Source organism: Castor canadensis, chromosome 4, assembly GCF_047511655.1.
Source record: "Castor canadensis chromosome 4, mCasCan1.hap1v2, whole genome shotgun sequence".
NCBI classification, from domain to species: Eukaryota; Metazoa; Chordata; class Mammalia; order Rodentia; family Castoridae; genus Castor; species Castor canadensis.
Window position 1 is genome coordinate 54,674,334 of NC_133389.1, and position 22,833 is coordinate 54,697,166.

Sequence of the window (22,833 nt, forward strand, 5' to 3'; positions counted from 1 at the left end):
TTTTTCTTTTCCTGTGGTTTGGTGCTGCCTGTCCTTTCATGGTTAAGTTGGGTGTCACTTTCTGTGTGCAGAATCCCTTGCAGAATCTTTTGTAATGGTGGCTTTGTGGTCACATATTGTTTTAGTTTCTGCTTATCATGGAAGACTTTTATTGCTCCATCTATTTTGAATGATAGTTTTGCTGGGTAGAGTATACTGGGGTTGAAGTTATTTTCATTCAGTGCCTGGAAGATCTCACCCCACACTCTTCTTGCTTTTAATGTTTCTGTTGAGAAGTCTGCTGTGATTTTGATGGGTTTACCTTTGTATGTTACTTGTTTTTTCTTTCTTACAGCCTTCAATATTCTTTCCTTAGTTTCTGAACTTGTTGTTTTAATGATGATATGTTGTGGAGTAGTTCTATTTTGATCTGGTCTGTTTGGTGTCCTGGAGGCCTCTTGCATCTGTATGGGAATATCTTTCTCTAGATTTGGGAAATTTTCCATTATTATTTTGTTGAATATATTACGCATTCCCTTCACTTGCACCTTTTCTCCTTCTTCGATGCCCATGATTCTCAAGTTTGGTCTTTTGATGGAGTCAATGAGTTCTTGCATTTTCTTTTTACAGGTCTTGAGTTGTTTAATTAATAGTTCTTTGGTTTTTCCTTTAATTACCATTTCATCTTCAAGTTCTGTGATTCTGTCTTCTGTTTGTTCTATTCTGCTGGATTGGCCTTCCGTTTTGTTTTGCAGTTCTGTTCGTTCTTTATTCTGAGGTTTTCCATATCCTGGCATTTTTCCTCTTTAATGTTGTCTATTTTTGTCCTGAGTTTATTTGTCTGTTTATTCATTGTGTTCTCTCTTTCACTTTGGTGTTTATATAGTGCTTCTATGGTTTCCTTTATTTCTTCTTGTGCTTTTTCAAATTCTCTATTTTTGTTGTCTTGGAATTTCTCGAGTGTCTCCTGTATATTTTGGTTGACCCTATCCAGTATCATCTCTATAAAATTCTCATTGAGTACTTGTAGTATGTCTTCTTTTAAATTATTCTTGTGGGCTTCATTGGGTTCTTTAGCATAGTTTATCTTCATTTTGTTGGAGTCTGGATCTGAGCTTCTGTTCTCTTCATTCCCCTGTGGTTCCTGTACTAATTTTTTGCTGTGGGGAAACTGGTTTCCCTGTTTTTTCTGTCTTCTCATCATTGTCGTTGGTGTTGTTACTGTCCCTGTACTGTGTGCAATTAAGTATTTTCTAGCTTGTAATAATAACAATGGTAATATTTAGAATGGAAGGGTGACCTGAGATGGAAAGCAAGAAGTTAAAGAAAAGGGGAAAACAAATATACAGACAAGAGGGAGAAAGCAGAACAAGGTATCAGACAAGAGAGTTTCAAAGGTATAAACAGGGAGTGTTAGTGTACTAATCGACAGTAAGCTGAACCGACATTAGAGAGACAGAGAGAGGATTGAAAATCAAAGATAAAAAAAAAAGTAAGTAAATGAAAGAAATAGCTATATATAAAAATGAATTAAAATAAAATGGAAAATACAAAATAAAAAAAAAATAAAAAACAAAAAACAAAAACTTCCAAGTTTATATGCAATGCAGTTTCAGTCTTAATAATTTGGGTGTCTGTCTCAATCTCCAGTCCTGGAGTTGGTGCCTCAGATGTTGTTCTGTAGTTGTCTCATCAAAGGGGATGCATAAAGTAGAACAAAACTACACTCACACACACACACACACACACACACACACACAAAGCCCCACCAAGTGTCCCAAGTTCAAATGCAATACAGTTTCAGTAAGTTTTTCGGCTTGCAGGTGTAATTTGATTGTTCTCTCATCAAAGGTAGGGAGAAAAAGAAAAAAAAAGAGTCTGGAGACCATTCTGAGAGTGGTATCTGCAACTGTGGCTTGCCTGCCTGCTGCTCTCAGCCTGCTGTAGCTGGCGGCATTATTTTTGCAGTTCTCTGGGGTGAGCTTAGCACTCACCTGGTCCCACAGGCTTTGTTTGCTCAGAGTTCTCCTGTGCGGGGGCCTCTGCTACAGGCTTTCCCCTTTCCAAGCACTGGGAAAGGTGACACTGCCCCCGTGTTGTCAGGCCTGCGTGTTTATTTACAGTTCATGTGGGAGGTGGGTCTTCCCCCCTCTCCTGTGCAGTTTTCCTCCCACTGCCACTTTCACAAGCTTTCCTGCTCCTGCTTACTGGGCAGTGCTGCTGCTCCTGCCGGCCGCCATGTTTGTTTACAGTTCATGTGGGAAGTGGGTCTTCCCTCCTCTCCTGTGGAGTTTTCCTCCCTCCTCCACTCTCACAAGCTGTCCCGCTCCTGGTTGCTGGGTTGCTGTCCCACCAGAGGCTCTCTGGCCCACCCGGCTTGTTTATTTACGGTCCCGGGAAGGGTTCCCTTCCCCCAATCTTCAGTGCTCAGGGTGCCCCACCCTCTTTCCAGCGTGTCTTAATTGTTCTTATTGCTTATTACTCAGTTTCTCTTTTTTTCCCCTGGGTGGAGGTCAGTCTGTCAAGGGGCTATGCTGCTCTGGCCCAGGCTTGTCTGTGGGGGAATCGTGGTACCGCAAAGCTCACCTCATCCGCCTCTTCCCAAGCCATCTGGGTGCCGGCCACTGGCGGCCAGGGGGCTCCTCCTCGTTTCTCCGTTTAACGTGAAGTGGAGATTCTCTGCACCGGCTGGAGATGTGGAGGGGTCAAAGTTATGCCTTTTCTCAGTGATTATGCCTGCAAAGTGTGTCTCCAGCATCTCTCCAAGATTTCACTATAGGAGGCTCGCTTTCTGCTTCCTCCCTCTAGCCGCCATCTTGGAATCCCCCCCTTGAGTCAATTTTAAAAGCAAAGAATAGCATAGGAGAAAATTGTAGAGGCAAACAACAAGAAAATACTTTATCAGAAGTTTAGGTTTAATAACAATATTACTTTTACTATTTATAATGTAATATATACCATTTCTAAAGCATGAGAGGTAAAAATTATGCCTAATAGTGATTTTAAATTTAGAATCTAAGGAAAAAAGTGAGAGTGATCATTTAAAAATGAAATTATTTTCATGCACTCCTGTCCATGAAACTCTTCTGATTCAATTTAGAATCAGAACAAAACCAGAGTCCTTATTTTGGGTTACCAGGCTGTATGTATCCAAACCTCTCCTGTCTTTGATTCTCATCTGTGGCCACTATACCCTACCACCTCTTTTTAGAAATCCAAAAGTCCTTGTTTTATTTATGTGTCCAGGAGGGTGTGAGAGGTTATGTGTGAGCTCCTTCTCAGCTAAACTCAAATATCCCAGTCCTTCTCCTTGCTCTTTGAGTATAGGGTTAGTAACATCCTGTTTTTTTGTTTTTGCAAGACCCTGAGAGGATCAACATACTGGTTGGTTTTCTTAGTTCTGCCGTACCTCTTTGAATAGTCCCTTTAGTTTCTTCAGATTCCAGATGAGACTGCCATGTGTTTCTTGTTAGGAATCTGAATCATACAACACTCAGAATCCAAAATTAAACAGTATTAATATTTTGTGAAGTAGTCTTAAGTTTTATTATTTAAAAATCAATGTTAGTAGATATGCTTTATATACAATGAAGTGTACTCATTTTGACCATAGAATCTGGTGAATTTTGGCAAATGTATATTCCTGTATAAACACTGCTATGACTAAAAAAGAGCAAGTGCCCACTACCGCCCACCCAAATTCCTTGTGATCTTTCTCAGTTAGATCTTCCACCCACACCCCACCCACAAACCTCCAGGCAGTCTGTCATCTGATTTCTATATTGTTAGGTTAGATTTATGTTCTAGATTTTCAGCTACACGTAATCATATAGCATGTACTTGTTTGGATCTCACATCTTTTGATCATTATTATATTTTAGAACTTTATCCATGTTGTTGAATTTATCAGTAAATTTGTTTTTGTTACCAAATAGTGCTTAGTTACATGGATGTATTTCAGTTTATTTATCCATTCTCATATTGATGGGCACTTGGGTTGTTTCCAAGTTTTGGCTATTCTAATACACATAAACATGCTATAAATATTCATATAGAAGTCTTTGTGTGGATATATGCTTTTTTATTTTGGGGGAAATAAACACTTCAGAGGAGAATGGCTGAATCATACAACTCTTCTTCTTTTGCCTTTTTTGAGATGGGGTATTGCTGTTTAGCCTAGGCTGGGCTCCAACTCTGAATTCCCCTGCCTCAGTCTCCTGAGTATTGGGATTATAGGCATGAACCACAATCCCCAGCTTCAGTGATATTTTATTGTGGTTTAATCTGTATTTCTCTGATAGCTAGTGATATTGAACATCTTATCTTGTAATTTTTTCATCACTTTGTCCATCTAAAAACTGAGGCTATTTGTCTTTGAGTTATTGAAGGTACACATTCTAGATACAAATCTTTTCATTACAAACATTTTATCCCAGTTTGTCTTGCCTTATTATTTGCTAGCAGTGTTTACAAAGAGCACACATGTATGTAAATGGAAAAATGAGACCTGTTGAAACTATTCCAGGAATGGGGAGAGGACTGATAAAGGAGAATGGTGGAGGTGGTGAATTCAAGTATGACATATTTAATACAATGTAAGAACTTTTGTAAATGCCACAGTGCACTCCTACCCAGCACAACAACAACAACAACAACAAAAACAGCAGACATTTTGTATTTTGATGAGGTATAATTTAACATTTAACATTTTTTTTGGTGTGTAATTTTTGAGTTCTAGCTAAGAAATCTTTGCCGACAAGGGTTGTGAAGATTTTCTCCTGGAATATTATTTTACTTTCTAAGAAAAAAATTCTATAGGTAAGTTATAAACAGTTCCTTCGCTCCCTTTCTTATTGTATTTTTATCCTTTCTTTCCAGTGCTAGCCACTATCATGAACTTAATAATTATGTCCTTATCTATGTTTTGTAATTTCGCTATGCCAATTATTATGCATGGCAATACTTAACATTTTGTGAACCTTCAAATTATATAAATGGCCTTATGTATACATATGTGTATCATTTAAGTTTTTTTTTCAAATCACCCCAACATGCAGTGGCTTAAGTCTATAACCATTCACTTACCTCATAGCTGTGTAGGTCTGTAATTTGGATTGGGCTTATACAATCCAAATTGCATCTCTCTATGGTCTTTTAATTTTGCCTGGGGTAGGTGAGTCTAGCAGGTGATGTTGTTTTTGCTTCACATCATTTCTTATCCTCCAGTAGGCTAGCCATGGTTTATTCCCATGGCACAAAATAGTTGTGAATTAGGCCAAATGTTCAGATGATTTAAAAGTCTGCTTGGGTCATATTTGCTACTCAGCAATTGGGCAAAGTAATTAACAAAGGTGAGTTTTGAATCAGAGTGTAGGGACACTCAGAGTTACATAGAAAATACGCAAGAATACAGGGAGTTGAAGAATTTATGAACATGTATAGACCTTATCAATCTCAAAAAATCACCCATTTTTATTATTCATTCAATTTTATCAAATGCATCTTATTTGTATTGCTACACATAATTATTGTTTGTTGACATTAACTGCTGCATAGTGCTGTGGCTGACACCATCACAATGTATTAACATATTTCTCTTGGATGGCAAGTAAATTCTTTCCTTTTTCCATTTTTGTTTTTGTCATTACCTTCACTGTTACAATGGACAGCCTTATTCATATCTCTTTGCATACATGGAAGAGTTTTTTCAGAAGTAAAATGGCTAGTTTTTTGACTATATCCATTTTTAGGAGATATTACAAAATTACTCTCCAGCATGTTTATTATATGTTATGGGTTAAATTGTGCCCAACCTTTCCCTATTCATATGCCAAAGTCCTGGTCATCAGTAACTCAAATTATGATGCAATCCTGAGTTAGGTCTTTGTAGCAACATGAGATCACCAGGATCACCAGGATGGGCCCTAGTTCTTTTATAAAAATGAGCCTCTTGCCAGAGTGGAAGGACACACAACTTTGGCAGCAAAGATGCCACATATTTTTATGCACATTTAGTTTGGATTAGTAATTAACCAAGACATTTACACATGATTTTATTTCCAATAGAATAAAATCTTTTCAATGCATGTCCTAATTAATTTGTAACATGTGATCATTTGATCTTTTGTTGTGCAGAAGCTTTTTAATTTCATGTAGTCCATTTGTCTGTCCTTTCTCTTAGTTGTTGGGCTTCTGGAGTTATACTGAGAAAATCCTTGCACATTCCTATTGTTTCCAGGGTTTTCCTTGTTCTTTCATGTACTAACTGAAAGGTTTTGGGTCTGACGTTAAGGTCCTTAATCCACTTTGAGTTGATACTAGTACAGGGTGATAGGTTTCGGTTTTCTGCAGTCAGATAGCCACTTTTCCCAGCATCATTTGTTGAAGAGGCTGTCTTTTCTCCATTGTATGTTTTTGGTGCCTTTTTCAAAAACAAGGTGGGTATAGCTGTATGGATTCATATCTGGGTTGTCTATTTTAGGGAGACTCTCCATGGGATATGGGTCCAGGATGTCACAGAGCTTGATTCTGATTGATGCTCTGTCTTCTGCTTGTTGGGAAAAAAATAAAAAGAGAAACAGCTGGGAGAAACCTTTTTTCCCAGGGCTGTACACGTCTGGCTGCCTGTGCTGCATGGGATTTTTGTGGCTGTTAGGTGCAATTAAAGGTGATTTAAAAGTCAGTCTTTGAATTTTATGTGCATCTAACATGATGGCAGTTATTATTTTGGCTAGAAGACATGAGAATTACCCAAGTGTAGCATCAATGTCTCAAGGTGGTTTCTGGAGTCACAGAGCTTAGGATTTCTGATTCCCTACCCTAACTGCCATCTTGGCTCTCCCTCTTCACTTTTATTCTTAAACTGATATGTTGTGGATGAATTTTTTCTTCAGAAAAGCTTGCCTGGGGGTGTTGGTATGGGTGGGAGGGGGAGGAGATGGGGAAAGGGTGAAGGAGGGTGAATATGGTGCAAGTACTGTGAATACATGTATGTAAATGAAGAAATGGTATCTGTTGAAAGCATTCCAGGAATGAGAGGAAGAGAGCATGAAGGAGAATGGTGGAGGGGGTGAATTCAAGAATGATATATTTGATATATTGTAAGAACTTTTGTAAATGCTACAATGTACCCTCACCCAGCACAACAATGAAAAAATTTTTAAAAATCACATAGGTGGCTTAAAAAAGTATGCTCTGAGTGTATTTGACTCCTAATAAAAGTTTATGCTACTTGTAAATATTATGATTAATTATATATTTGAACTATTTTATTTAATCTTTATTCAAAATTACTCTCATTTCTCACTTGCTCTTGATAGTTGTTCTGTGGAATGTGGTATCTAGATTGATTTTGTTTTCTTCTTGTCACAATAAAATACATCATTTTATTTCATTCTGATATGTTTGACTATATCAGAAATGTAAAATTGGTTTTTCTAATTTTATTTAATTTTTTAAGTATTGACTATAAAGGAAAGACTTCAACATTTTGCATGGTTAGCTTTTCAAAGCAGAAGTTTGATTTTTATTTATTGTTAATCAAAGACAGAGATTTCTCTTATGTATTTATAACTATATATCTGTGTATACAGAGAAAGACAGAAACACACAAAAAAGTTTAATTATAGAAGTGTGAATAAAGCTAACTTTTAAATAATTATTGAATTGCTCTTTTCTTGTGTTATTCTTGTTGATAAAAAACTTAAACAGAAATATTGTTTACTATAAAATATTCTTTTTTATAAGCATAATGGGACATACATTATAATGACAGACTCTGTAGAGTAGAAAAATGGTGGCAGACAGCAGGGTGTTGTGTTCAGAATCCCTTTGTTTTACCATGTGAACACACATCTAACTTATCTTTTCAATCTATTGCAGGTAGATTTTTTTGGTAGTACTGGGGATCTAACGCAGAGCCTTGCACTTGGTAGGCAAGTGCTCTCCTACTGAGCTACATCCCCAGTCCAGCTGATTCTTGATAATATCATGTGGATGGAAATGATGTTTGCACTCCACACATTGGCTATTATGACATTATGAATAGTCTTCCACCTTCTCAGTGAAGAAAATGGAAAGGTCCAGTGGGGAGTCTGAGATCAGGTGATGGGGGCAAGGCACTGCAGAGCCCAGATGTGGAAGAAGCCTAAATTCCTGTATCACTTATCCTGACCAATACAAGTGAAAGATTTTGAAAATTGCAGTTACACACACTGTAAAATCGTTGCCAAATTCTAATGCAATTCTTTTCTATATACACATGATAATAATTTAAGAACATAGTTGTAGGTTATCAAGGGTAAGAAATTTGTTTCAAAATTTTAAGGAGTTCTTGAGGCCTTAGACTCTCCTTATTTGTTTAATAAATAATTTAGCTGAATTAAAATAGTTATTCCTGCTTTAAATATTCATTAGATTCTTGGAGGTTTATAAGGGTGAAAGGTATACAGTGTCAATTGAGGAATGGGAAATTAAGTCATAGGAAACTTCACCCCTCAGATCAAACTTCTGTCTGATTTTCTTTTCCTTACCCTCAATATTTTACTATCAGAATGGTTACCTTGTTATATGTCTCTTAAAAGATTAAAGCTCTTCTCTGCTCCCCAGTCTAAAGTGGGGAGATGTGCATTGGTTAAGTTCCTTTGGTCATACACCCAGATTTGGAATTTGACTAACTTAAGTGAAGAAAAGTATAAGAAAACTGGAGAGTTCACAGAATTTAATAGAGAATGAGGTGGATAATTATTCCTCATAAAGATCAGGAAGCTGCAAAGACTTAGGCTATCAACAACACAAACTTGCAGAAGGTCTCCTTGGGTTCTACCATTGAGAAACATGGCACCAATTAGTTTTCTGCCCTTTGGGATCTCTGCTGCAGATTCAGATACCTGGGAGTGACAATATAGCCAGCCCAACTTCTACCACCAGTTCATCCTATTGCCTAGGAAGGAAGCTGTATTAGGATTTGTAGACAACCAGGGACATACAGAAAAGGGGAGAAGGAAATTCTTTGAAGAAAGTAAGGGCATCTAATTGGTGCAAGAGGGAAAGGCATACAACAAAATGAATCCATCAAAAAGGAGGGCCTGTTAAGTCATTGATAAGTTGATGTAAATAAGTTTATTAGATTTTGTCATATGCCTGTACTTGGTTAAAGAAAAGGGAACAGTATTTAGGGTTATATGCTGTCTAAATGCTACATATTCTTACAGAAATTGCATCATCTCCTTGAAAAGGATAGCTATAGAGTCCAGGAACAGGGATGGTGATGAAAGAAAAGTATTGTAAAGAGGGAAAATAAGGAACCAGAACAACCCAAAACAAAGTTTATACACACTTTGCCTAGATGCCAGAATCACATGACAAGTTGCTATTCAATTGTTTCTCATCCCTATGAAACTTGATTTAGATGTCTTATATTGCTTCTTAGTAGCAACAAGCCAGAAACTCAAAAAATAATCAATTTTAGATAAACTTCTTTTGGAATTCTGGGTGATTTACTTTGTGGTAAAAAAATGAGAAGTACCAGTACCATATGTCAAGAAAAAAGAAAAATCATAAATCAAAAGTTATGCACCACTAACTTAGTTTCTAGACCTGAACAAATGGTGTTTAGGAGAGAAGAAAGTGGAGAAGCACTCAGATGAAGCACAAGTGCACAGAAATTAATTTCTTAGGGAAAGTGAGGCTAAATTTTGTTTATTTATTGATTTTTTTGTATTAAAGTAGGACACAAACTTGAGGGATCAGGAAACCTTTGCAGGATTTTGCTTGTAGAACGAGTACATATACCTTTATCTAGATAATCTTTTCAGTTCTGACTGCAAAGACTGATGTTAGATGTTTTTAGCTGGATGTCTCCTGAGTATATTCTCTCTGGGTCCAGTTCCTTCCTCAGTACTTCCTAACAGGCATCTAGCTCATTTACTGAAGATTCTCACTGGCTTTTGATAACAGTTTTAGAGTTGAATTGTTTTGGCATTTGATCTTTAAAGATATAATGAGTGATGTTCATATGCCTATAATAGTCTAAACACTTGTGAGTTTTATTTGGGTGGCCATTGTGTTTTTTACTCATTTTGAGTAAATAGAACTTGCTTATTTCTGCTATTAAGAAGACTTGAGTGATTCCATTCTCTACCCAATTCCTTAGGTTATGAGAAATTTATCAACCAGATCCTTTGTATAAGGTACCTTTAAAAATTTCAAAGAAGAATAAATCCTTACCAATTCAGACATTTTAAAATTAAGACTTTGTGACTATTTGGAAGGGAATGACACTTACCTTTGTATCATAAAAAAAGAATAATATAAGAAATATTGTTAGAATATGTTTAACCTTGATTTAAAAAAATCATATCAGTCATATTGAATACATTTATCTTGTGGTTAAGGATTACTCTTGTCTACTAAGTATGTCTAATGGAATTTCAAGCATTTTTCCAACACAGTCATGCATAAGCTAGTTTTGGTGCTGATTGTTCTTGTATCAGAGGGGAAACTATTTTAGGGAACATTTTTTTTTAAAGTTCTAAATCTTTCAATAGGAGCTGTATTGAAGCCATGAGTATGCTTACATGAGTGTAGTACACAAATAATTTCTAAGGAATGCAGGCCATCTTTAGCAACAAGACTGGGATGACACGCTGAGATAACAAAGCTAGTTTTGTAGGTACCAAGGGAGAGTGTTAATGCACTGAGTCATTGCCAAGATGGTAAGGGACCAGCAATTCCCTTATCAGAATGTGTGATGGTAAGAGGAAGTAGTTTTTCCTCAAGATAGATCACATTTAAGAAGGTTGCTTGCTATAGGGAAAGACTTGAAATTAATGGAAATTATCTTAAGGAGCATGTTGTGAGGGCCAGGAGCATATCAATTAAAATTTGCTACAGATTGCTGATTTCAGAAAATGATTTTCAACATTGCAGATATGTCTTTTCTTTTTGAAGGTTAGAAAGGAAAGTTAAACCAGAAGTAAGGAAATTATTGCAGTATTCTTGATAAGATATAGTAGGATAGGGTAGAGGTCAAGGAAAGGAAGAGAGAAGAAACCAAACAGGTTCAACAGCAAAATCTATGTACTTTACGTGGATTGTATGTGGAAGATGCAGAAGTAAGGGACATTTAGCTTCTGAAGTGGAACCACAAGAGGGGTCAGTGCAGTTGTCATTGGAGGAAGGTTGGCTCCTTTTTGCTTTTGCTTCTGTGTGTAGAACTTGAACTTGCTATTGGTCAGCTTGGTCAGCTGTCAGGAAGGGTGGGACAGGTATAAGCAAGGACCATCTGGAACCCCCAGGCATCTCTAGGCTTGCCACACTTCACTGCCTCTAAATGCACACCCTTCATGCAGATATTTCCTGTGACTGTTTCTAACCCAATATCATGTGGGGAGGGAATTTTGGGAGATATGTTTTATACAGAATAAAACCTCCACTCTGTATGTAACCAGCTATCAGACCTGTATTTCTGAATATCCTCTAGAATGGCTTTTTTCCTATGTGCACTCTCTCAGTGAATGCCTCCCTCAAGTTTTCAGTCACCCAATGTTCATCCTGGAAATCTTTTCCTAAAACGTATTTTTAAAAATTTTGATTGGCACATAGTAATCTTACATATTTATGGGGGACAGTTTGACCTTTCAGTACACATATGTATATAACACAGCATGATCAGATCAGATAATTGGCACATTTATTACCTCAGGCATATGTCATTTCTTTGTATTGTGAACACTCAACATTCTCTCAACTAGATAGTTTGAAATGTACAGTTAATTGTTTCCAACCATAGTTATTCCACTGTACTTTGAAGTTATTCCTCCTATCCAGCTATACCCCAATAGCATTCATTCTGGAAGTCTTAATATCAGTAGTTTCTGGCTTCTCTTCTCCATGTGCTACTACTATTGTCCCAGCTCAGGCTATCAATATCTTCTTGGAGAAAGAGAAATTTGGAATATTAAGATTATAGAAAACTTCAAAGATGCCATCTTGTTGTTATGCATTATACCATTCTTACACATTCTACTTTGTTGTAGAACATACTGCTGAAGAGTAAATTTGATCACCATTACTCTTGATTAAAGTCCTTGCTTCTAAATATCTACTGGATAACATGTGAAATATTTGGTGTAAGATACAGGGCTCTCTAAACAAGGTCCACTCTTGCTGTCTCTCATTATCCACAGTCTCCAGTCTTCCCTTTGTTACATGGCCTCAAGCCAAAAAAAAAAAAAAATTCAGTCAGTTCATGGCCAAATTCTTTGATTAGTTTGAATTTTTCCCCAAGTTGGGAAAAGAGGCATCAGCTCCTTCTCTATTCCACAAATGTTCCTTTGCTCTTGCTCCAGCCCTCTTTCTGAACCACTGCAACTGCAACATGATCATTCAGGCAGACAAGGAGAGCTCAGATTTCTTGTTGGGCAAGGTGTGGACCTCATACCACCCTACATATAATTCCTTTCTTCCTTCCTTCCTTCCTCCCTCCCTTCCTTCCTTCCTTCCTTCCTTCCTTCCTCCTTCCTTCCTCCCTTCCTTCCCTTCTCTTCTCTTCCTTTCCCTTCCTTCTTTTATATTTTCTTTCTTTCTGCTAGGAGTTGATCCCAGGGCCATGCACATGCTAAGTAAGTGCTCGACTTCTGAGCTTACTGCCCATCCCCAGCCTAGGCCCAGATGATTTCCAAAGGATGTTTATTATAAGTAAAATCATCTGTTTTATGATTTTATGGGATGAGAGCCTTTTATTCATTGGTTTCTTGAGTGTGTGGGGATTTCTTTTAGTTAACTAAGAACCAGAAAGGAAGGTGAAGGGAACTATTGTCTGGACTTCAGAGGAATTTAGACAAGAGGGAGAAATACATCTAAAAGGTCAATGAGATGAATCAACTGGGTTGTAACACATTTGCACATGAAAGCAATGCTAAGAATCTCTCTGTATAGCTATCCTTAACTCAACAAGCAAAACTGCTTTGTTTTTCTTATTGTTGCTTATGTCTTCTCTTCAACAAAATTAGAGATAGAGGCAGAACAGATTCTGCCTGGAAGCAAGGAGGGTTGGGGGAGAGAGGGTTGGGGCAGGGGGCAGGGGGGAGAAATGACCCAAACAATGTATGCACATGTGAATAAATGAATAATAATAATAAAAAAGGTCAATTCAGCCACCCATATCAGATTATCATGGTTGCATCACACTACAAGGAGCATGAACTAGCCTAATAACCATTACTCCTCCCAACTCTGACTGTTTATAGATATCATCATTAAGGGGTTTTCTATAGAATATGTTAACTACTGGTCTGGCATTGAACCTGTGAACTTGTTAATGCTAAATTACAACCTGAGACCCAGGTCAGATAGAGCATGTCAACCTAGCTAACAACCAAGTCAGCCAAAACATACAAATTAAATCAGGGAAAGAAATTGGGCGATCATATCCACCAACTAGCCTACCAAAAATATAGCAGCATAGCACCAAGTGGAGCAATGGGAAGAAGAAGAAGGAATGGAAATCACTCTCCTCAAAAAATAATTCAATACAGGATTCAGTGGAAAATGAAGAAAATGGATTCCTAGTTCCTGACCTCAACAAAACAATGATAAATTTAACTAAGGAATTCAGTGATACACAAAAAAACCCTCAAAGAAGAAATCCAGGACTAATTTTCTGAGCAATTCATGGAGAAGATATTAGAATCATAAACCAGAATGTACAGATGCACTCAAGAAATTTCAAGACACCAAAAACAAAGAGTATGAGATGACACAGAAACAAATAAAGGAACTCAGAGAGGACCTCAACAAACACCAAAGTAAAACAAAAGACACTATAAAAAGAGAGGTACATGAATTAAAAAGGACAACAAAAATTATAAAAGAAGAGTTGAACAAAGATTTGGAAAACCTCAGAAGAAAGAATCAAACAGAAATCCTGGAAATAAAAAGTCCCTATAGTCAAACTAAAAACACAGTGGAAGGCTACTCCAGCAGGCTAGAACAAGTGGAAGACAGAATCTCAGAGCTCAGCAAGAAAACAGAAATTAAAGAAAAAACAGAAGAAATCTTAGTCAAACAACTCAAGAGCTGTGAAAGGGATATGCAAGAACTCAGTACTTCCATCAAAAGACCAAACCTGAGAGTTGTGGGCATTGAAGAAGGAGAAGAGGTGCAAACCAAAGAATATGTAACATACTCAATAAAATAATAACAGAAAATTTCCCAAATCTTGAGAAAGTTTTGCCCACTCAGGTACAGGAAGCTTCCAGGACACTAAACAGACTTCACCAAAATAGAACTTCCACACAGCATATTATTGTTAAAACAACAAGCACAGAGAATAGAGAAAGAATATCGAAGTCTGTAAGAGAAAAAACAAATAGCATTTAAAGGCAAACCCATCAAAACAACAGCAGATTTCTCAATGGAAACCTTAAAAGCAAGAAGGGCCTGGAGTGAGGTACTTCAAGACCAAATGAAAATAGCTTCAACTCTAGGATACTCTTCTGAGCAAAACTATCATTCAAAATTGATGGAGCAATAAAAATCTTTCATGATAAACAGAAACTTCAACAGAATATGACCACCAAGCCACCACTATAGAAGATTCTGATTCTACAAGGAATTTTGCACACAGAAGATGAAAGCAAACAAAGCCAGAAGAGGATGGGAAGCATCACCACAGGAGAAGAAAACTTCAACAAGCAATCAGAGAATAGAATTGATTTGACTGTACACAAACCCTTAAACAACAAAACAACTAAATGGCAGGAATAATCACATACCTATCAATATTACCACTGAATGTTAATGGACTCAACTCCCCCATCAGAAGACACCGTTTGGCAAATTGGATTAAAAAGGAAGATCCGACAATCTGTTGTTTATAAGAGACCCGTCTTATTGATAGAAATAAACACTGGCTTAGTGTGAAAGGCTGAAAGAATATTTACCAAGCCAATGGCCCCCAAAATAAGCAGGAGTAGCAATATTTATATCAGAAAAGTAGACTTCAAACTTACATTGATCAAATGAGATAAAGAAGGACACTTCATACTAATAATAGGTGCAATACATAAAAAGGAAATAACAATAATCAACCTATATGCACCCAATGTCAGTGCACCAAATTTCATCAAACATACTCTAAAGGTCCTAAAAGCATATATAGATTTCAACACAGTGGTAATGGGAGACTTTAATAACCCCCATCACCAATAGATAGGTCATCCAAGCAAAAAATCAACAAAGAAATCCTAGAATTAAATGACAGCATAAATCAAATGAACTTAATTGATGTCTACACAGTATTTCACCCAACAACAAGACAATATACATTCTTCTCAGCAGCCCATAGAACTTTCTCCAAAATAGATCATATCTTAGGACACAAAGCAAGCCTCAGCAAATATAAGAAAATTGAAATAACTCCCTGCATTCTATCTGAACACAATGCATTAAAACTAGAACTCAATAACAAAAACAATAGCAGAAAACACACAAATAATTGGAGGCTGAATAATACATTGTTTAACAATCAGTGGGTCATAGCAGAAATAATAGAGGAAATAATGAAAGTTATGAAAATGAAAACACAACCACCAGAACCTATGGGACACAGCAAAGGCAGTCCTAAGAGGAAAGTTTATAGCCATGAGTGCATTTATTAAATATGACAGAAAGATCTCATATAAATGACTTAATGCTACATCTCAAACTCCCAGAAAAGCAAGAAAAAGCAAAACCCAAAACATGCAGAAGGAGGGAAATAATGAAAATAAGGGCTGAAATTAATAAAATAGAGATGAAAAAAACATACAAAGAATCAATGAAACAAAAAACTGGTTCTTTGAAAAAAATAAACAAGATTGAAAAGCCCCTGGCAAATCTGCCTAAAATGAGGAGGGAAAAGACCCAAATTAGCAATATCAGAAACAAAAAAGGGGAGATACCAACAAACACCATGGAAATCCAGAGAATCATTAGAGACTACTTTGAGAAACTATATTCCAATAAATTTGAAAATCTTGAAGAAATGGACAAATTTCTAGATACTTATGACCATCCAAAACTGAACCAAGAAGATATTACCCACTTAAACAGATCTATAACATGTAATGAAATTGAAGCAACAATAAAGAGTCTTCCAGAAAAGAAAAGTCCAGGACCTGACAGATTCCCTCTGAATTCTACAAGACCTTCAGAGAAGAACAAATACCAACACTCCTTAAACTTTTCCATGAAATAGAAAGTGAAGGAACACTGCCCAACTCATTCTATGAAGGCAGTATTACACTCCTCCCCAAACTGGACAAGGACACATCTAAAAGGGAGCACTATAGGCCCATCTCCTTAATGAACATCTATGCAAAAATCCTTAATAAAATAATGGCAAACCAAATCCAACAATATATCAGAAAGATCATTCACCATGATCAAGTTGGTTTCATCCCAGGGATGCTGGGATGGTTCAACATATGCAAATTAATAATTGTAATATAGCACATTAATAGAAGCAAAGACAAAAACCACTTGATCATTTCAATAGATGCAGAAAAAGCCTTTGATAAGATTCAACACCACTTCATGATAAAAGGTCTAGGAAAACTAGGAATAGAAGGAATGTACTTCAACATTATAAAAGCTACATATGACAAACCTACAGCCAACATCATACTTAATGGAGAAAAACTGAAACCATTTCCTCTAAAATCAGGAAAGACAAGGGTGCCCACTCTCGCCACTCCTATTTAATATGGTCCTGGAATTCCTAGCCAGAGCAAGAAGTCAAGAAGAAATAATAAAAGAAATACAAATAGGTAAAGAAACTGTCAAAGTATCCTTATTTGCAGACAACATGACCCTATACTTTAAAGACCCAAAAAACTCTACCCCAAAACTCCTATACACCATAAACAGCTTCAGCAATGTAGCAGAATACAGTCAACTTACAAATGTCTGTAGCCTTTTTATATACCAACAGTGAACAAATTGAGAAAAAATATATGAAAACAATTCCATTTACAATAGCCTCAAAAAAAAAATCAAATACCTAGGAGTAAACTTAACAAAGGATGTGAATGATCTCTACGAGAAAGAGATAAAGGAAGACTACAGAAGGTGGAAAGAGTTCCCCTGCTAAGCAATCTACATGTTCAATGCAATTCCCATGAAAATCCCAATGACAATCACCACAGAGATTGAAAAATCTACCCTAAAGTTCATTTGGAAACACAAACACCCTGAATAGCCAAGGCAAAAAGAGTAATGCTGAGGTATCACGATACCTGAGTTCAAACTATATTACAAAGACATAGCAATAAAAACAGCATGGTACTGGCAACAAAAAACAGACATGAAGACCAGTGGAACAGAACAGAGGACCCAGAAATGAATTCACGCAGCTATGCCCACCTTATTTTTGACAAAGTTGCCAAAAACATATGATGAAGAAAAGACAGCTTCTTCAACACATGTTGCTGGGAAAAGTGGTTATCTTCCTGCAGAAAACTGAAACTAGACCCATGTCTATCACCCTGTACTAGTATCAACTCAAATGGGATTGAAGACCTTAATATCAGACCCCAAACCTTGCAGTTAGTAGATGAAAGAACAGGGAATATTCTGGAAACATAATATTGGTGGGGGATTGGGGAGGTGGGAGTGGGAGGAAGGTCCCACAAACAATGTATACACATGTAAGTAAATGTGAAAATGATGAAATAAAAGGAAAAGGAAAGAAGAGGAGCATGAAATCCATCAGCAGTTGGGGAAATGATTGCATACAAGATTGTGATGGCTGTGTGCCTTTTTCTCAGAAAAAGAAAAAAAGTGTTTTTACTTTTATCTGTTTGCTAGAAACGCACACATACTTGGTTATAGAAGGCACATGTCAAGGGTTCATATTTGGCAAGAAAAGATTATCACCTCACCTCCCTTCCCTCTCTTCCTTTCTTCTTCCCCCCTCTGTCTGTAAAGGACATGGATATTGAAGAAACTATAGACCTTTCTGCATGTCCACCATCATGATCTTAGTATATTTTAGTACTCAAGTTCTAGTGGCAGATTTCTTAGAGCCTTATTGGATTTCTGAAAACTCTCCACTCTTCTATATCATGTTAAAAATTACATCTTTTGTTTCATGGCTCATCTTCTGTACCAATCACATTCTTTCATGGCATCATCATTACTTATGAAGAGTTCTCATCTTCTAAACTCAAGTAGGAGATTTGAGGACCATGAATATATTTTAATTACCTTTGTATTCCCTAGTATTGCCAAGTGTAGTGCCATTATAAAATCAATTTTCTGAGCACTGTTAGCCAAATGAATGAGAAATTAAGATCATTGAATGATAGAAAGTGATCAAGGGCAATGGTAGAACAGAGGAACTGGGAAGCTTTCAGCATAAAAAAGCAAGTGCTAAGAAGGGGATAGAATAAATGTGAGCATATTCCTTAGCTGACAGTATGGGCATTTTAATTAGGGTCATATTTTAATCTGCCTACTTAGATATTTATCAAAGATCAACAGCTATGTATCTCTATGAGAGCATTAAGAATGTGTTGACATTGTTGCCACTATAACGTGGTTACTAGGTTATTAAGAGGGTTGCAAATTGCAGTCCTTCTAAAGCTGAGTAACTGAACAAGATTTCCATACAGATAGGCTTGCTTGAATGTGTCTGGCATTTTATGTCCTTGGACTTTACATTGGTATTTCCTTCTGGGAAATTCTATGGCCTATAGGCTAAGTTTCAGTTATAGAAAAGGCTTCTCTAGGAAAGTCGTAGAAACTATTTTTTTTTAAACTAGAATGTTTATTATTGATAGAGTTTGGTGTGATAAAAGAGTCTGAGTTCAAGTTGTGTCTCTGCTATTAACTACTTTGGGCTTTTGAAGGGCATTTTCGTCATCCTGAGTCTCCCTTCCTTTATCTTATACAGTGAGGGTGTTGAATGAGGTTACACCTGAGGGTCTTCCCTATTCTAACATCCTGTCAATTTATGTTTAAGTTTGAAAAATATCACAGTCATCTTCTCAAAAGCTATCCCCAATGCTTTGTCTTTGCTTTATAAAAGGGCAGTTCCCAAGATCTAAGCAGGTTTTTAAAATGAGGAGGCTGAAGCAGATTGTGGTAATAGCACACATGTATGTACTTGTTGTTTGTGTGTGTAACAAGGAAATGAAAATTTGTTACCAAGGATATTTATCACATAGGACTTAATGGGTGGGAATTTCCTATTCCATGCTAAGCAGAGTTGCTATAGAAATGTATATAACCTGGGAATAATTGTTAGTTGCAAGTCAAGCAGCTACAAAACAATTTCATAAAACAGTTCTGCAGTGTAGCTCTAATAAAAATATTCTGCAGACTCTTTTAAGAGGCATTTTGGAAATATTCAATTCAAGATTCAGAAATAATTAGTTAAAACAGTAGAATGGCATTTGACTATATAAACTTTTAAGTAGAACACCTCATTAACCATAATGGGATGAAGTTAACATTTCCTTATTATCCTGTTGAAAGACATGTCAAAACAAGGTGAATGAGAAAAAGAGAAAGAGAAAAAATATGAAAAGTAGGCATTAGTTAAAACTTTGAATAAAAAAATTGGTAAAAAGAGTACCAAAGATAAAGGAAATGAAACATTTTTAGGAGTTTGAAAGTATACCCATGGCCCCAGATCTAAGAAAGGACCGTCAGAGGATCTTTCTCCAAGATGACATGTTTACTCAAAATTGCAAAATGAAATCTGATATTCCTTCATTGAGTACAGGGGTCAAGGCCAAAGGTGGTAGCTTCCTGTGCTTCTGGTTGTGAGGGGCAGTGGAGGAGAGGTTAATGAAGGATCGCAGCATGAAGACAGATATATAAAGGCCAAAATAGCATTCATATTCTGGCTCCTTCTCCTAAGTTTATCTCTAATAGATCAAGTAAAAATCCACTTCATTAAAAAAAAGAGATAAAAAATAAACTAAATAAGGATACAACATAAAAAGGAGAAAATGAGCAAGAAAATAAAGAACTCAACTGGAAAAATGCTGTCATATGTTTTCTTGTGAATTATAAAAGATAAAAGATATAAAAGATTTCTTAATAAAGAAATTCCCTTGGTAAACTAGAGCACAAAGTAGAACAGGAGGAGATGAAATACGAGTAGAGAGATCTTAGGAAAAATAAAAAAGTTCAAATTCCATTACACAAATAAATTAGAAAACACACAGGGACCTAGAAATTATCAGTGAGGTAATGAGGTTGACTGTTAATGCAGATATAGAATATACACAAAGCAAATAAGACATCAGTGTAAACCATTATGTGGAGAAGTCACCATGTCCCTCTTACCCTTTTGGAAGATGTGTGAAAGCGGCAGGGCAAATGAGAAAAGAGAGAAAAAACCCTTCCTTCCAGAAAGTAAGAGTCCTCTGAAACTGAATTACAAAGTATGTGGGAAGTGTATATTATAGACCCTGAAGAAGAAGACAAAAATATTGGAGCAGAACAAAGGTTTAATGGTTTCTAAAAAACACTTTTAACAATTTTCAAAAACACTTTTTAAAAATAAAAGCATTTAATCGACAGACTAAAAATGTTTAACTTACACATCAAATCTCTGAATCCAGTGTAGTAAGGACTACTGGCTGTCCACCAAAACCTGTTCTTAATACTTCTGGGCATGGAGATAGATTACAGTTTACTCATTGAGTGGTGATTTCACTGCTCTGTCCAATGGAATTAAGTGTATTTAATGGTTGCTGTAACATAATACCAGATTCCAGCTTTTCAGCCACATACTCCCCAAACATTCTAAACTGATACCACATATTTTAGGTTAGAGTTATAGCATTATTCTATTTCTGTTACATGCTTTCATATTACTCAGTGAAAGCCGGGTGAATACAACAAATATATGTAAAATGTAATAGTTCAAAACACAAGAGTTTATTTCTTAATTCTGAAATGGTACAGCTAAAATGTTCCAGGGTTATGATAGAGGAACTTTTTCCCCTCACAGTCATTCATGAACCCAGGGTTGTTGTCCATCAAAGGTCATTACCCTACATGCTCAATCATTGCTGTCATTAACTTTTTAATGTTTTGTTCTGCATAGTTGCCATTATATACAATAGAATTGGATACAAAAGTTGGAGGAATAGTTTAGGAAGGTATTATTGGCTGAGCCTGAAAGTAACACACATTTGTGACACTGAACAACTTCCAAAGAGGTCATATTTTCCAATGCTCACTTTGTATATGGCAATGGAGAAGGGGCAAGGAAGAATATTCTAGAGGGTGGAGAAAGAGACTTCAGAAAAAAAGCAAATTCCTCTTAGAAAGCAAGTCTATGTTATAACTAAGACTTCATAATGCTTGTCCAGATGGATTCCATCATTGCTATGACTTTTGTGTTTCTTATTTTTTTCCTTTTCTGAATGGGGATCTTCATTTTGGCTAGCTTGTCTGTATTCTACTATTCTTTATTGTGTGTGTGTGTCTGTGTGTGTGTAGGGGCAAGTGTTAGTAACTTATACATTTACTCTATTAGATAATTAACACCCTGGAAAATAGAAATTTGACTGATATAAAGTGCAGCAATTACACATAAATCCTGAACTTGAATGAAATGTAATAACTTAATTATATGTTTTTCCCCCTTGGAAAGTATGGATATTTTTCATATGTGGTTAATAGGTCATGCATGGCATGTGGTAGTCAGAGGAGAAGATTGTGGCAGAAATTGCTAATGTCCAGCAAAAGCTTTTTTTCTTGGACATTCAAAAATTATATATTACACACATATGTGTATATATCTATATATACACACATATATATGTATATCTATATATACATATATATATATATGTGTATATACATATTAGCCTCCGTTTTGGCACAGTCCATAGAGCAATAGTTCTCCTTCTAATGTGGTACTATTATGACCACAATGATTAAAGAATGCACTACTGAATGACTATGTGAATTAGAATCTCTGGAAATCCCAGAAGTGTCCACCATTTTGACTCCTTGAATGAAGAGAGTCAAGTAACATAGAAGAGAGTTCCTGAAGAGAGAAAGAGAAGAAAAGCATTAAGAATCATGGAAGAGGTGACAGAATAGCAGGGAAGCACAGAGGAAAGGAGGAACAGAGAAAAGAAGAAATAGTTCTATGTCTCCATCACAGGCTGCATGAGAGGGGGAGAGAAGCTGAAGGCTCATTTACAAGATAAGGCCCTAGTGACAGACTGACAATTTTAGCTGCAAGATAAGACCACCCCTCCCATAAGTCTTAAACACAGTGAGGGGATTTAATGAGATAGTGATTTGCTCCAGTATAGAAGGCTAACCTTGATGAAGAAAGGCATTCTATCTCTCCCCTTATCTTGGAGGGCTATAGTAAGCTACCATCTTGAGAGAGGGTGTATTGTTAGAGACTGATATATTCTGAGACTTGAAAAGAAGTAACAGTCACAGCCCAGGGTATCTTGGGACACCCTGCCATAGTATCTTGGTGGGATATGACCATGAGAGGTGGGTGGTCAAGGAGAGGGAGAGGGTCTGACATGGTTCTGCAGAGAAGTTCATGTAGTGGTGATATCTGGCATAGTGATCAGAGGCACTGCCCTACCTTGCAAGGTGTGAGACCCATTGCCTGAGGGTTGTGGTGGAAACAAAGCACTGAGCCTGTGGATGGCATAGTCTTCGGCATCAGGACCTGCTTCTGGCTATGTGTGTTGGCTGCTAGGGGGTCAGAGCCCTGACGCCAGACCCTCTGAATCATATGATACCCATAGTTCCTTTCTCCCACAGGAAGGTTAACTATTGGGCAGGGCCTAAAAACACTGAGATCTATCTCTGGGA